The sequence below is a fragment of the Rhopalosiphum padi genome, chromosome 2, assembly GCF_020882245.1.
Source record: "Rhopalosiphum padi isolate XX-2018 chromosome 2, ASM2088224v1, whole genome shotgun sequence".
Taxonomy (NCBI): Eukaryota; Metazoa; Arthropoda; class Insecta; order Hemiptera; family Aphididae; genus Rhopalosiphum; species Rhopalosiphum padi.
Window position 1 is genome coordinate 59,853,519 of NC_083598.1, and position 15,647 is coordinate 59,869,165.

At 26.9% G+C, this 15,647-nt stretch overlaps 1 protein-coding gene across 2 annotated transcripts in view; it reads right to left on the reverse strand.

Moving 5' to 3' along the window:
- Positions 1 to 12,644: 12,644 nt before the first annotated feature.
- The window catches only part of LOC132922069 (uncharacterized), a 111,275-nt gene continuing 108,272 nt past the window's right edge, over positions 12,645 to 15,647 (reverse strand). For both annotated transcript variants that reach the window (XM_060985391.1, XM_060985390.1), the window contains one exon: positions 12,645 to 14,847. The gene's annotated coding sequence lies outside the window, so the exon portion shown is untranslated. The remainder of the gene's footprint in view (positions 14,848 to 15,647) is intronic.

Here is a 15,647-nt window from a genome sequence, read left to right on the forward strand (position 1 = left end):
ACATAGAAATGTATTTCCAACAGCGGAAAAATTGTCTCAATGTCGCAAACAATGCTCAACATTATACGAGTACTCTGCAAAATAGTAAATATATACATTTTTTTTATAGATATACGTTGTTATTTAACGACTTAATATTATGCAATAATAATATTATATTAAAAAACATTAATAGTTTTTGAAATAATGAGTGTCTTAATGTTAAATGGATTACTCGGTGAATAAATAATGTTGTAGTTGTTTTTAAAATCTAATGCAATTGTGTATAATATTATAACCAGTGATACATACGGTTGAGTATATTTTTGTTTGAATATACAGGTACTACAAATTTAACATACATCATATTATTTTGTTTAAAATGAATAATTTATTTAAAAGAAGAAAAATAATACAAGAAATTGAAAATGAAATTAACAAAGGAGTTGGTCGTTTTTGTGTTAATGGTAATTATATGTTCTTAACGATTGAATCCCTGATAACATGTCGATTGCACGCAATAATCCTCAAACTGTTTATTTTATGTCAAAATTAATAATATATCTACTGCAGCTACTTCGCTGAAATCGATGGTTATTGTTTGTTTTTAGTGAACGATTCAAACAGTGGTGTTATTTCACGTAGTGATTATTATTTGGAGCAATAATTATTTAGAGACGAAATTTCAGATGAACAAGCAAGCAGTTAACAAATAGACTACGGAACGATACTGGGACGGATCGAGGGGGTATGGGACCAACCTTTTACCCCTAATAGCTCTTACAACGTATATACATAATTCTACATGGTTTTAAAATAATACTTTTACTACTAATTTAGTTATATACAAAGGTAATTAAATATATTTAAAAAAATAAAATATATATTTATGTAATTATTATGGCTTTTGGATTCTGGTTTTTATTTTTTTTTTAATGAATCAAGTGTGTTTTAATAAAAATAGGAGTACGTATATAAGGGCTTGAAATCGAAATAAGACTTTTCAATTTTAATTTCAATTTTGTTCATCGATGAAAGTTTTTTTTTTTAGTTGAATAATAAATAATAATATATTTATTTTATTGATTTGTTTTATAAATTTCTGATTTTTATTTATATTTTAAAAAATATTTTTCATTTTATCGTTTTAAATTTTATTTTTAAAATATCACCTTGATATTTTTATGATTCCAAGATTGCTATATTATTTTCAATTTTTAAAATTCGGTTTGAGGTCCATAATGATATAATGACATATTACTGAAGACATTTAAACAGTTTTAATTTTGATTTAACATATTATAACATAATAATTATATTAATTTAGGATTTAGGAAAGTATTATTTTCCTAATATGACATACACATTGTAGGAACTTTTATACATATTTTTATACACAATGTCTGGTTTATCACATTTGTTTTATACAATTCTAATTTTCAATGTAGAGATGTTAGAATTTAGTAATATACATTATATAGCTCTTAATTGCTTTGCAGTATGATACAAAATGTCTATATGTATATGGAATACAATGTCAAGAACAATAATGGAAAAATATTTTTCCAAGAATTTTAATCGTGTGTAAAAATACAATTTCTGTGCTCAAAACAATGGTTAATCGAATGCGTGGATTGTTTTTGCACCAGTAATCTGTAGTATAGCTATTTTAAGAAAACCAATTACGACCTACGAAGTAACTATTACTTTCGTTATTATTTATAACTTACTAATTTCTTACCAATTATTATTATTATATTTATAGTATTTATACTTGTTGAGTGTTGGCTATTGTTGAATTCAATTTTATTATTTACATTTAAAATTGATCTATTTATAATACAGTTATTATGATATGAATAATTATCGATTTAAAATTTTTCAATTGATTGTATATATTTTCATATACCTATATTTTCAAAATACATTTTGAATATTATTTATAAACATTTTTTACAATAGTTATTGATATTTAAAATAGATTTCAAGTCCTAGAATATATATATAATACCTATAATAAATCATCATTATATGACAATTAACAACAAAGACAAGTGTTGGATTTGATTTTTATATAATATTTTTGAAAATATACAAAATGATGTATTTAAAAAATCTTTGCTGTGGATCTGCTCTGGTAACTGGTGCGATAGGTTTCTCGACTTGTATATTATTGATTAAAATCAAAGTAAATTCAAATCAATAAAAATATTGATACGAAAATATAGCTTTGTCACGACTCCCGATAATACATTTTGTTTTCACACATTAAATTAACGATATTGTGGTATTTACTTGTGGAAACATAAATCCAATTTTGCATATGTAATTTGCAAAAAAGTTCAACGATACAGCGCTGACCGGACGCAATAAGTTGGTTTAATCGGAAAAATTGAAAAACTATAATGGCGAGCTTTTTCACGTACAAATAAATACAAACTCAATTTAATGAGTTGTTTATTATTAGTGTTGCAGGAAATTTGTTTTGTATCTACATAGAACGAGTTTATTTTAATTACTGTTTCGTTTTCAAAACTCTAGTAGAATGCTGATTGCCTAGAAGGCTAGAACTATATAAAAAAGTAGACTACCAGTGCATATAAAAAACCCCATTATATTATGTGTGCTTGATATAAAAAAAAAAAACAATGCTAATTATTATGAGTAATTATTTATGAGTAAATTTAGATTCTAAGTGGAGCGATGAATGTACTGTTGGGATTTACAATAATGACGATGACGATGAGTGTGTGTGAATGTGTTTTTTGTGTCATTGACTGTCATCACATTTTTGAAAAAAAAATGGTTTAATTTTCCATTTTTATGGTATTTTCTAGCAACAATTCTGATTTAGTTGCTATTGAGGAGGTAACAATCATTTTAACGTACTATAGTTCTTACTTACTTTTAAAATATTATCCGGTAAAACAAAAAAAAAAAAAAATTGGGAATAACTCAAATTTTTAAGCACATCTTAGTTTTCTGATACAAATTTTGGTAAAAGTGTCAAAAAAAAAGGTAAACAATAAAATTAAAATACATAGTAAGATATTACACATTAATTTCCATGGACGCGTTAATATCGTTTAAATTTGTTATTTAAAAAAATATATGTATGTACATTTTAAATATAAATATTACGACATGTACGTATTTTATTTTTTTTAGACCTAGTGTTAAAATGCGTTAGAAGCTACCTTAGAACCCATCATATAATAATACAGGATATAACATCATCATGTCCGCTTTTAGTCACATGAATCGAATTTAAGCAAGACCGATCACGCGGTCGGTATCGCCGTCTTTGCCGGCCTGTTGCTGGCTTCACCGCGGATTTCGTGTGCGTCCGTCGGCATAGGATCGGCGTTTCTGTGCAACGCTGTGTGCCGTGTCGCTTCTGGCCGTCCGACGCATAATAATCGTCATCATTCGCCGTAGTACTATTGGTTCCGGTCACCCGTACTGACCCGTACACACATCGCCCGTTATCGCGCGCCGGGCGCATCCGTTTCGTTATGTCGCCGCCGTCTTAAGTACTGACGCAGAACGAACTGTCTCGTCTCGCATGGCGACCGTGCCCGTCTACATAGCCGTCGATAAAGGTGACGTGCACTTTGTAACGTCACCGCGCGTGCGGCTCCGGTACTCAGTCACCCATCGTTTTGACGATCACTCGCGTGCTGCTTGGCTTTGTCGCGATCGTCGCGACTGCACTATTACGTGTACCGTCGTATAGCCTATCACCGTCGCGACTCGCCAACTGCGATCGCCGTGCAATTGCGACGTATCAGTTACGTCTGTTATAGGGCCTCCCCCCGCACACAATGAATGCGCTTTGTTTATTCTGTGCCCGAATATCACTCATTATAGCATTGTGATTAATTGTGAACCGGTGACCATAGTATACGATATGGCATAATATACCATGCACCGTCGCTGCACCCGTCGGTGTCGATAGATACACACACACACTTATATATCCATTGGTATCGTTCATTTCCGTCGTGCTGCCAACACCGCCGATGTTATCACTACCCCCGTAAATGCTGACGTTTGTTTGTGTTTAACCGTATAACAGTGTGGCATTGAATCGTTTGGATCCAATTGTTTTCGATATTGTTATATTACCGTTAGTAAAATAAAGTGAAAAAAAAGTACATCGAACAAATTGAAACGATAAATCGCACAGCAGTCAGGTATAATCCTACTATACGATAACATGTATCAGGTCCGCGGTTTTACGGATTATTACAGAAACACTATCGCATTGCACACATAATGATTGTTATAGGTATTTAAATTAATAATGTAATTGGTCAATTTATTCGTATTATGAATTTGTGAGGTATCGTAAAGACTAGGTTAGGTTCGGAATAAAAAACAAACATAGAACATCAGAAAACAAAATTGAAAATATACATTATAATATATTTTATTATATAATACTACGGGGAAGGCGTGTATTTTATATCTTGTACAATCGATATAACATTAATTATTTTACGAGAAATAAACAGTTAAATTGATAAATAATTCGTACCCGAATTACCCAATATATAATTACACCCGTGTAGCGTTAATATTAGTTGCACGGCTGCACCTCGCAATTTAGTAATGACGAAATATTATATTATGTAGATAGTAGTAATATAGTATTCTTCAAAATCGACGTGCTGTGATGACTACTATATATACTCACGTATTGCTCGTCTTAACGTCAAATTTGTATAATACGTATCATTAATTTATTATAGAAATAATATTATTACGATTTAAAAATATCATTTCTGTTCTTTCTTTATCTTATTTTTAATATTTCGATAGTTCTTTTTTTATTTCAACAAAACTTTAATAATTGTTCTAATTTTTTCTGGACCAAATTATATTACTATAATTTTCTCGATAAATTCCTTAAATTATATTTTAATTTATTACGTGTATGCATAAATTAACTGTGACTATAAAGCAAAGCAATTAAGCAATAACTAATATTTTATTTATTATTATATTATATCATGTAATATATAATATATACATACCTACAAATGGGTGACAGAATGGAAATGTCGATACTTGATACTATAATAGTATTAATAGTATAATACGTAGTATATAGTATATTGCATACCTACAAATACTATATTTATTATAATTTATATTATTTATTATTACGTGGTTATGTGGTATGTATGTTGAAACAATTTCTATTTGATTCAAATAATATTCAGGTCTATATTTATCAACAAATACAATATATTAAATAAAATACATATAGTCTTCTATGTGCAATTTAAATAAACGCAATACCATGAAATTTAGGTATTTTTTCCGTTTAAAATAAAATAATTTATAGTTTTGATGGAATTAATATAGATTTACTTTTTTATTTTTGAATGACTGATTGAAAATTTACGTTATGAAAAGGGTAAGAATTTTAGAAGAATCATAATATAAAATCCACGCTTTATTGTCAACCTAACGTTTTATTTTTGTTAATATGAATAACAGACCATTCATTTCTACGAAATTTTAAATTGTGATTGTTCTATTTTAAAATATGTATATTATTACATGCATAATATATTATATTTTATAATATGTCACTCGCTGCCTATACGTTTTCATTTTTGTATAAATTGAATTGAATTTTTAAAATTTAAAACATGAGATATATTAAGAAATTGTCTACTCGTTCTACTCATATTAGATAGAATGTACATAAGCAGTTAGTAAGTAACGGGAATATGCATATTTTAATTACATATTTACGTACTCAGCGTCGAGTGCCTTGATCCAATATTAAACTCATTATCTAAAAATATAAAATACAAAATACCTACTTAAACTGCAAATGTAATTTTTCACCCACGGGATTTGGTATATTATTTTTCTTTTACTATTGTTTATTATTATCTATCTATAAACCAGAGAGATTATGTACATACTGTGCACTTTTGTTATAATTATGTAAATAATTATGTTTAATAACTTTATATATCATCTATCTTTAATATAATGTATTGCGTATACAAAAGCTCATGCCCATGTATTTTTCGTCTGTCAGCATAAGTGGATGTTACGTGTATTCAAACCATGTTCACGATAAGTACATTTTTTTTCTTTTATACTCAACAATGAATTTTTAAATATATATAGTTGACTAATGACTAAAAATGTGTGCAGTATTAAATCGTAATACGAAATTAAAAAGCGTGTAGTGGTCAATGTCTGTAAAACACCATTACAGTATTCATATTTTATTATAATATATTACATTACATGAATATTATGATATTCTATCTCAAACAAGGTTGTATAATATTATATTTATTCATTCGTTCATTATTGTTTATTAACGAAATGAATAATAATTTTCCTTAGGCAGTGTCATAGCTATAGTATTTTTTTCTGAGGGGGGGGGGGGGGCACTTGCTATTTTTCTCAGATTGTTGTGATTCTAGAATACTTACATATCATCTATAAATTATGACCCCGTTATTAATTTTATAAAGTGTTTATTACTCATCTACTTTTTTATGATAACAATTATGTCAACAACTATGATATCCATTAATTTAACATAAAAGTAGCCATAGTTAAAAATAGGATAGTTAAAAATAAAGGATCGAGATTATGATTAAGCAACTATGCAATTTAAATGATATACCATACATATAATAATCAAACTATAATTTATAACTATAATTGTTTTCATAACGAAAATGGGATTCACTTGTATTTCTTGTTTAAAATCTATGTTTATCATTACTATTTTAATTTATTTATACAAATTAGAAATAATTTACCTATCGTTATTATAGATTTACTTTGAATTATTTAAATATTTATATTAATAATGATATAACGTATATTCAATATATGTACAATAAACTTCGGCCAACCAAAATAAAAAAAGATTTAGTAAGGGGGGGGGAAGTGCCTGTAGTTCGTCCCTTGCTACAGCATTGTCCTTAGGCCTGCTACATAATATATTTATGCTATATTAGTCTAGTTTAATCACTTACTCAGTTATTGTCCGGTTATCGGTTAAGTAAAATGTAATATAATATTAACACTTTATTTCAATAAACGTAAAATTTTACTCGGTATAACTAATAGTACCTTGTCTTATTATGAACATAAAAATTGTCTCGTATATCACCGATTTTAATCCATCACTATAATTACGCATCGGAGATAAACAATATATTATAGTTACTGGTTACTACATCGTAATTATTGGTAAGGAAGAGTAACCGTACTAAAAAAACAATATGTTGAGTAAAAGTATGATGCAATGCAAATCTGCCGTTAAAGGGATCCGTTCGCTTGTACAATAATTTATCAAGACCTATTGTTAATCGTATTTGATTTTATGACAACGCGCTTAGTATTTGTTTTTATAAGTAGGTACAAATTACGTTAGTCGTATCTACCACTTTGAACAATAGCTCTTGTCTACACAGCATCAGACGCAAACAAAAGTCGTGTTTGTATTAATTCCATGCGATTGGCGTTCCAAAACAATTTTTCCAAACCTATACTTTTGTTGTGAAAAAAGATGAACGGACGAAATGAATTGTAGCGAAGCCGATGAATGAAGGATATGGGTACCTAATAATATTGGTAATATTACTAATTAGTAACTCACTAATATTGTATGTATCTTATGTGTTTACGACAGTAGCAGTTAGATCTGTATTAGTGATGATTGTGACAACGACAATTTAGTAGTTGACAAAAGTCGTGTACAAAGATCCATCGTAGGATAGCGGGGCAATGTCGTCTGATCATTATTAAGGAATAAGGATTTATACACATTGTATACCTTACCTAAAGGTCTATTGGACCAGTCAGTTTGATTTAGAATCGTCGACCGTAACTATTATTTACGTCAATACAATTTGTATCATAGTGTGTGAGAGAGAACAAAGGTTTTAACTTGGTTACAAAACCTATTGGTCTAAATGTACATATTTTTTTTTTTGTATGTAATGTGTCAATGATGTTTTAATGTTATAAATTAATCATAACACTAAAATGCATTTAAATTTAACGTTTGAATACTCTATATTATTCTAAAGGAATATTTTAAAACGACGGTTCTACAGGTTTATTGATACTTCACATGAAAATTATTAAAAATTAAATAAGTATTGTTATAAATGTTGTGAGTTCATGAATATTGAAAATACACGTGTAATAGGTAATTAAAATTACCAATTTATTATTGTACATACTAAATTTTACCAGGAGAATAGCTATAGCCACATATTTTATGTACCTACGTTTTGTAATTAGAAACCTGCAGTATACTAAATTTTAAAAATACGCACAGAGTAATTTAAAATTATGGGATCTTATGTTCATATTACAATAATATTGCCATTATTTTTCTAAAAGATCAGACCATTGAGTGACTTGATACAAAATAATATTATTTGTACCTTGCACCTGCAAGATTAAAAATCAGTAGAGTATAAAAAATATAAGTAACTATAATATAATATTGCGATTGGATATTGTAATTTGGCCATGGAAAACACGAAACACGATAACGAATATGATACAATAAGTATCCATAAGGGGGAATTCCGTACACATTAAGGGAGCTTAAAGGCAATGATACAATGTACTTTGTAATTTTTATATTGGAATCACAAACAAAATTTATTTAAACAGTACAACTTCGAATGACAAAAATATTGTTGTCAATGTTATAACACTCATAACATTTTAACGACTGGATGGATAAGAAAAAATATAATAAGTGATGGGTACAATATCAATGAAATTGTACTTACTAGTGTAAACTTTTATCTATACATTCCACAATTATTATTCTAAATTTAAAATGATTAAAAATAAAAGTCAAAATGCCATAAAAATGTTCACTATTTCGAGGTGTTCGTTTAGAAAAATTTCACTGTACATGAAAATATACGTTGTATATATTTAATAAAAAGTATGTTATACATTTTTACGTGGTATAATGTTAGATTTTTTTTCAATAAGTTTTCATGTCAACCGATTTTGTTTGCGTATAGTTTTATTTTTTATATTATGTCTACATCATGTTCAAGGTAGGTATTAACGATTCGCCAAAGTGTAGGACGTCGAGAAATAGAGTTATGTTTTTTTACACGTATCATAATTTTGGTATAAACCACAATATTATTCGTTTGCATGTTTAATCGCTTCTTCCAATATGTACAAGCTGCTATTGCCTATATGTCTTACTAGTGACTCCAACCTGGTGTGACGTACATAACTTTCAGTGTCAGGACGAAGCTTATTAAATTATAAAATTCATTTTTTTAATAACATATTATCATAATGTGTAAACATATATACGTTGTAATATTTTAACGTACAATATTAAACTGTAATAGTAATAAAATATCCTATATAATGTATTTTTCTGCTAAATATCATCAAAGACTCATTTCTTGAATTATTACAAATTTAAAGTTTTTAACAAAAACTAATGTTCAGTCAAAAGTATTAGGAACCTAGTTTATTGAAAATAACTAGTCTAAAATGTTAAACAAAATGTAGGCACTTTGCTAGTTATGGAATATGGAAAAAACTTGTAAGATAAGCTTATCATTTTTTTAAATTTCTTTATAAAAACTTATTATTTCTTTAAAAATTTTTTTATAGTTTTGTTTAAAGCATAATAAATTATAATATTATAATTATAACACAAACTAACACGTACAATCTGTATTTTATATATTTCGTATTTTTAATTAAAATGCTAATAATTACATTTTTATTTGTCACAGACTATTTAAATTTTTGTATAGGAAACTAACATTTGTAAATCTAACAATCTGCAGGTTATAATATTATATAATAGATAGGTGATTTTATTTATATAGCTTATTGACAAATTTCTTTTTAAATTTCAACGTATGTAAACCAAGAATGTAGATATCACATTAGAATTTAATAAAGACTAAAAATTAACCTTGTACTTTTCTTTATAATGGAATTTTTAAAAAAATAATTTATATCTATTGAAAATTAAAATATTTATTAAACTATCCAATTAAATATTAACTGTAAACACTAAGAATTGTATAAATCAATGATTTTATATGGTTTTGAATTAGGTTATTATAATAAAAAATATTCTTGTATTTAATAATTTGTATATTTTATATATTTATAAGATATATTAGCCTTTGAGAGTTATCTATAGGTAATAGAGTTTTTTATTTTCATAAAGTATTAGTTATTTAAAATGTATAATATAAGAAGTCATTGTGCAATTATATCAATATTATACTTTTGAATTAATTCAATTCGGGTCTATCAAATCAAATGATTAACATTTTTATGTTTTTTAACTATAGGCATATAAGCATTAATATCTAATATCATAAAAATAATGTACATATTTTATAACTACCCTTAGAATATTAGTACGTTTAATAGCTATAATATTTTTGGAAACTATCTCTATTTTAACTTATACAGATAAAATTATTTACAAATTAGTTATCGTTGTTACTTATTATAATGTATACGCAACAGACTTTTAATATAGGTATTTTCATAAAAAAATCTTGTCAAGTTTTTGTAATTTAAAATTTAAATTTTAGTATTACTGTTTGTACTAAAATGATTTAAATAGCATTATAAATATGAATAAATCCAATTCCAATCAGAATGTTAGGGAAACTTTTAAACTTTTTAGTTTTTTCAGACTTTCATTAATATTTTAAAGTGACTAATTTAGCCACTCTGATATAAATGAACATCAAATTGTATATCACAGTAAGCATAAAGCGATAACGGCCACTTTTTTTTTCAAAATAAAGTCTTAGATAACAATTTAAATGTAAAATTATGAACACCTAAAATTATTATATATTTTGAGTTTTCACAGCTTATGAAACAATTAATAATAAGATTTTGTATATTGTATTCGCTGTCTCAATTAAAAGTTTATCAAACTGTAGCTTATTTATCAAAGTACTTAGTAATTTGTTGACTATAACTCAACGGATTAACACGGAAAAACATAAAAAATACTACCTAGAAAGCATTTGTCGCAAATGAATTCCATATAATATATGAATTAAAGTTTTTTATAGAAAAATGTGTAAGTACTAAAAATGTTTCACTCAATCAAAAATAATTTCATTAAATACTCAAGTGTATTCAAATATTTCATAACTAAACTATTAAAATGACTTACCTAATGTAATAGCATTGATATGGCTTGGCTCTCTGTTGTAGATTGGTTGGTAGCAATATGTGGTTTTTATACTATATAAATAAAATTAAACCATAAGGCTAAAACATTATGTTGGTAATCCACGCGGTATGTTAATAATAATAAAGATACAGCATTGAGAGCAGTGTTATCGTCTTAAGATATTCAACGGCCAAATTGGACGGTATTCATGTAAGTATATGAATGATGACGTATATGAATAGATGCCAGTGATGAGGTGAATTCTCGTGAATTCACAGTCACACAGAATTATAATATATGCTGAATTATTTTTGTTCCACTTTGCTTTAACCCCCCTCATACAGTATCCGCGTAAAAAAACACTTGCGTCGGATGCCAATTAACTTAAGATCATAAAACATTTTCCCGGAAACTAGCTACACCTAGCCGACGGTCTGGTAATATTAATATGGTAATGGACTCTAACCGTGATGACAGCTACTTCAATGTATTTGCCTTATACATTTACTTTTTCCATTCATGATATTGTCACCATTTATACTTCATCAATCATCATAGCTGATGATAGAACGGTTGCGACTAACATCTAGTATTAGACCACTTTAGTGATCGATCACCAAAGACTGGATGTTTCCATCATAACCATCATAATATTATAGATAATTGTGGGTTACAAACAATAGAGTTACGTTAGAAAGTCAAATCAGCGCAGAATTGATTGACTGCCTTCGTTATTGTGAAGTACGAATTGAATACCCCGACATCAATAAGGTTTGTATATCAATAAGGAAATATTTTCATATTCATATTACCAATAATGATAACAAACAATCGTATCAAAGTACCTAATGTACTTTTGACCTTTTTATTTATCAAAATCAAAAGTTTAACAAAAATCACGATAAACACATGATCAACCAAACAAAATATAATAAAAAAAAAACATATTAATAGTATATATTTTAATGATTTAAACTGGAAATTACCTAGAAATAACCTTGATTAAAAATTTAGATTAGTGTATGAAATAAATTAAATTCAATTATGCTTTATATCTCCATATTTTCAAGTTTTATCCTTCAGCTTTTATCATGAGCTATATATTTGATATAATACTAATACACAAATTCAAAAATATTTAATTTTTAATTTTTCTGGAAAAAAAAATAAAAAATAAATGAATACAATTTTAATCAATTAATATCAATTTTATGATCATTGATCATTATGAAATAAATAAATTGTATAAGTTAACAAATTATGAAAAAAGTTGTATAATGCATAAGAAAATAGTAAAATTATAATAATTATGATTATTATTAGAAACCTAAATTACCAAATAATATTACCAACAAGTATTTAATTAATGTTTGAAACGATTGTATCCAAGACATTGACATTTTAGCTAATTGTTTTGAAAGATAGTTGGGTTATACCTATATAATAAAAAAAAACATTTTAACTTAAAATTTATTTTTAATAAACATACAATACGTTAATACAACTGATGTGTACATATAATATAATATGTAGGTAACATATAATTATAGTATAATGTATCAAGATATGATGACATTATTACGATACGCAGAAAACATTTTTTTTTAGCGCTTGCCGCTTGTGTCACGCTCATGATCATAATTCTTCAACTAATATTGCGTGACGATTGAGTTTTGAATTTTTAATGTTAATAATAAATATAGTTATTTATTATTTTTTAAATACATTTTACTGTTACATACGACAATAATTTTTAAATTAATATTATATAATATGATTTGATTACATTATTCTTACAAACTACAGTCATTATTATTATTTTCAAGCGACGAGTTCAAATTAAAATAACATATAATAATTAAAAACGTTTTTAGTAACAAAATGCGACTTTTTTCTCATTATTTAATACAAGTTTAATACTATAATGTCAAAATTGAATAAAAACGATAAAATTCGTACGTGGTACTCAAATGTTTTTCCAACTTTATAAAAAAAAAAAAAAACAAACTCATCCTTGAATGATTAGATTAATAATAAATGTGAAAACGATTTCGATTTATTATTCATCGTTTGAAATAATTTATTTAATTAATTAAAAAGTTAAATAATTAATGGTTAATACATCGTATGTCGTTTTATATTTAATATAATATGGCAAAACCTTAGCGTGATTTTTTTTGTTAAGAACAACTACAGTTTATGGAAATAAAATTGTATCATTTGGAGTAACAATATTTTAAACATTTTTAAATATTTTTTTTTCTAACAATAACATTACACCTAGACTTTATAGCAATGTACATTTTACAGACAGTAAGTAAAATTAAACTTTTTACAATAAACGTAGATAAAAATAATAATTATCTAAACACATAGCACAATAATGTATAGCGTATACATATATATATATATATATATATATTATATATATTATGATAGGTCAAGGTATAACATAAAAAGGGTAAATTTCGCAGTAACCGTTCAAAAAGGCGATTTTTATGCGTATATAATTGACAGCATTATCTTATTTTAATAATAAATAATAACAATAATAAAAAATTACCTAGCAAATTCAAGAGATTGAAACAATAGTATTATTGAGTGTTTTACAAGTAGTTGAAATACCGGTTGATTTTAAAAACTTTTTTTTTCTAATTACTCAATAAGGTTTAATTCAATTACAGTATTGTCAATTTGATTGTGAACGTATATTAAATAGTAATAAATAACAGAAATGAAATATTCAATAATTGTGATTTTCAAAAATAATCCCTCGTAAATTATTATTTGTCGCTTCGGATGATTTATCTGATAAAATATTATTTAACGCGAAATAAATGCATTTTTGTTTTAGAACGATGCAGTAGGTAAGTTATAAGTAACAAGAACAACCTCCGGTCAAATTATATGATATAGTTCAACTGTAATTTAACGTGCACGTCGCTCTTAAATACATAGAGCATTTTTCTTTATAACATACTTGTATGTATCTTGTACAACATTATTTCACTCGACGTTGAAAAACCAAATACGTTTTTAATTGACACGGAAACAATTTTAGAAGCGCTGATTTCGTTAAGTTTATAATCTCATTCACTAGGAATTTAAAACTTTGTCTAGTTAGTTAAAAATATTATTTACAAAATATTATAATTAAAAAAAAAAAAAAAAGATCGCGTACGTTAACTTAATAACTATTATAATATATTAACGTGATGGTGACACACAGAAGGACGATTGGTTTGAAAACGCTTTAACGATAAAAAATATCATCGTTTGAATATTGGTATACATTTTTTAAAATAATCTGCTGTCCTTCAAACAAAGATCAGTAAATCGATTCAGCCGATCAAAAAATATCTGTATACACGATACACGCAGACAATAAAATTATGTAATTTTCTATACAATATTAAAACAGTACACTGTTTACGTCCACAGCGGGTCACCACAACGTATTATAACAGTAAAATAATCTTCAAGATTACGATTCCAAAGGTAATCGCGTGCCCGTTTGCATGAATAATTTTAAACCATTTAATATTTATATATTCGTAAAATGTATGACTAATAATGTATACTAACTATTTATACATTGAATTGTATACATTATACACAATTGCACGCATACACATGCCGTCGAATTGTTGTTTGAGAATCTGAAATACATACAATTATTATTAGTGCTAGAATTTTAAGTGAGTATATTTTAATAAACGTCATAATAATATTAACATAATATATATTTTACGTTGCTACTTGTAAATCGTTTTCAAATTCCAATTCGTAAACATAATAATTAAAAGAGCAATAACTGCATTTTAGTAATGGTTAGGAATAGTACCTATAATTTTCTTTCACTCTCTTTTTGTGTTTTAATTAAGGCAGCCGACCTCTCTTAACGACAACAACAATAATAATATCGTTGTAGAAAGCGATAATGGGGCCCGTGTACCTACAAAGTTATCGTCAGCGGTTTATCTTACAGGTAAACAAAAATAAACCCTTTTTTAACGTATGCACACCACACCGCCTCAGCCGTCGGCAAGTATCAATAATACACTACGGGCCGTCGTACTCAAAAATGTTTGTATTTAATTATAAATCAAAATACCCCTCTTTAAACACCCTACCTTGAAAAAAACGAGGTTGGAGTGGAATACGGTGCTCCATGTGTTCCATTTAATTAAGCGAGTATACATACCTTTGCGCCCAAGTGCACGATGTCGTTATTTAGATTCGATCGTAAGCTCGAGGCCATTTTGGGCACATCTATATGCACACGTTAGAAATATAATATGTAGATTAATGGAAAAACGTTTCACGGACGCTATAAACTCGAATATTCTACACGTATTTTTAAAGTTTATCGTTTGCAGGTTCGACTGCACGTGGCACAAAGTGTCAGAATGTAGTAATATTTACATATTGGCCTAACCAAGATTATAGGTTGGGGGAA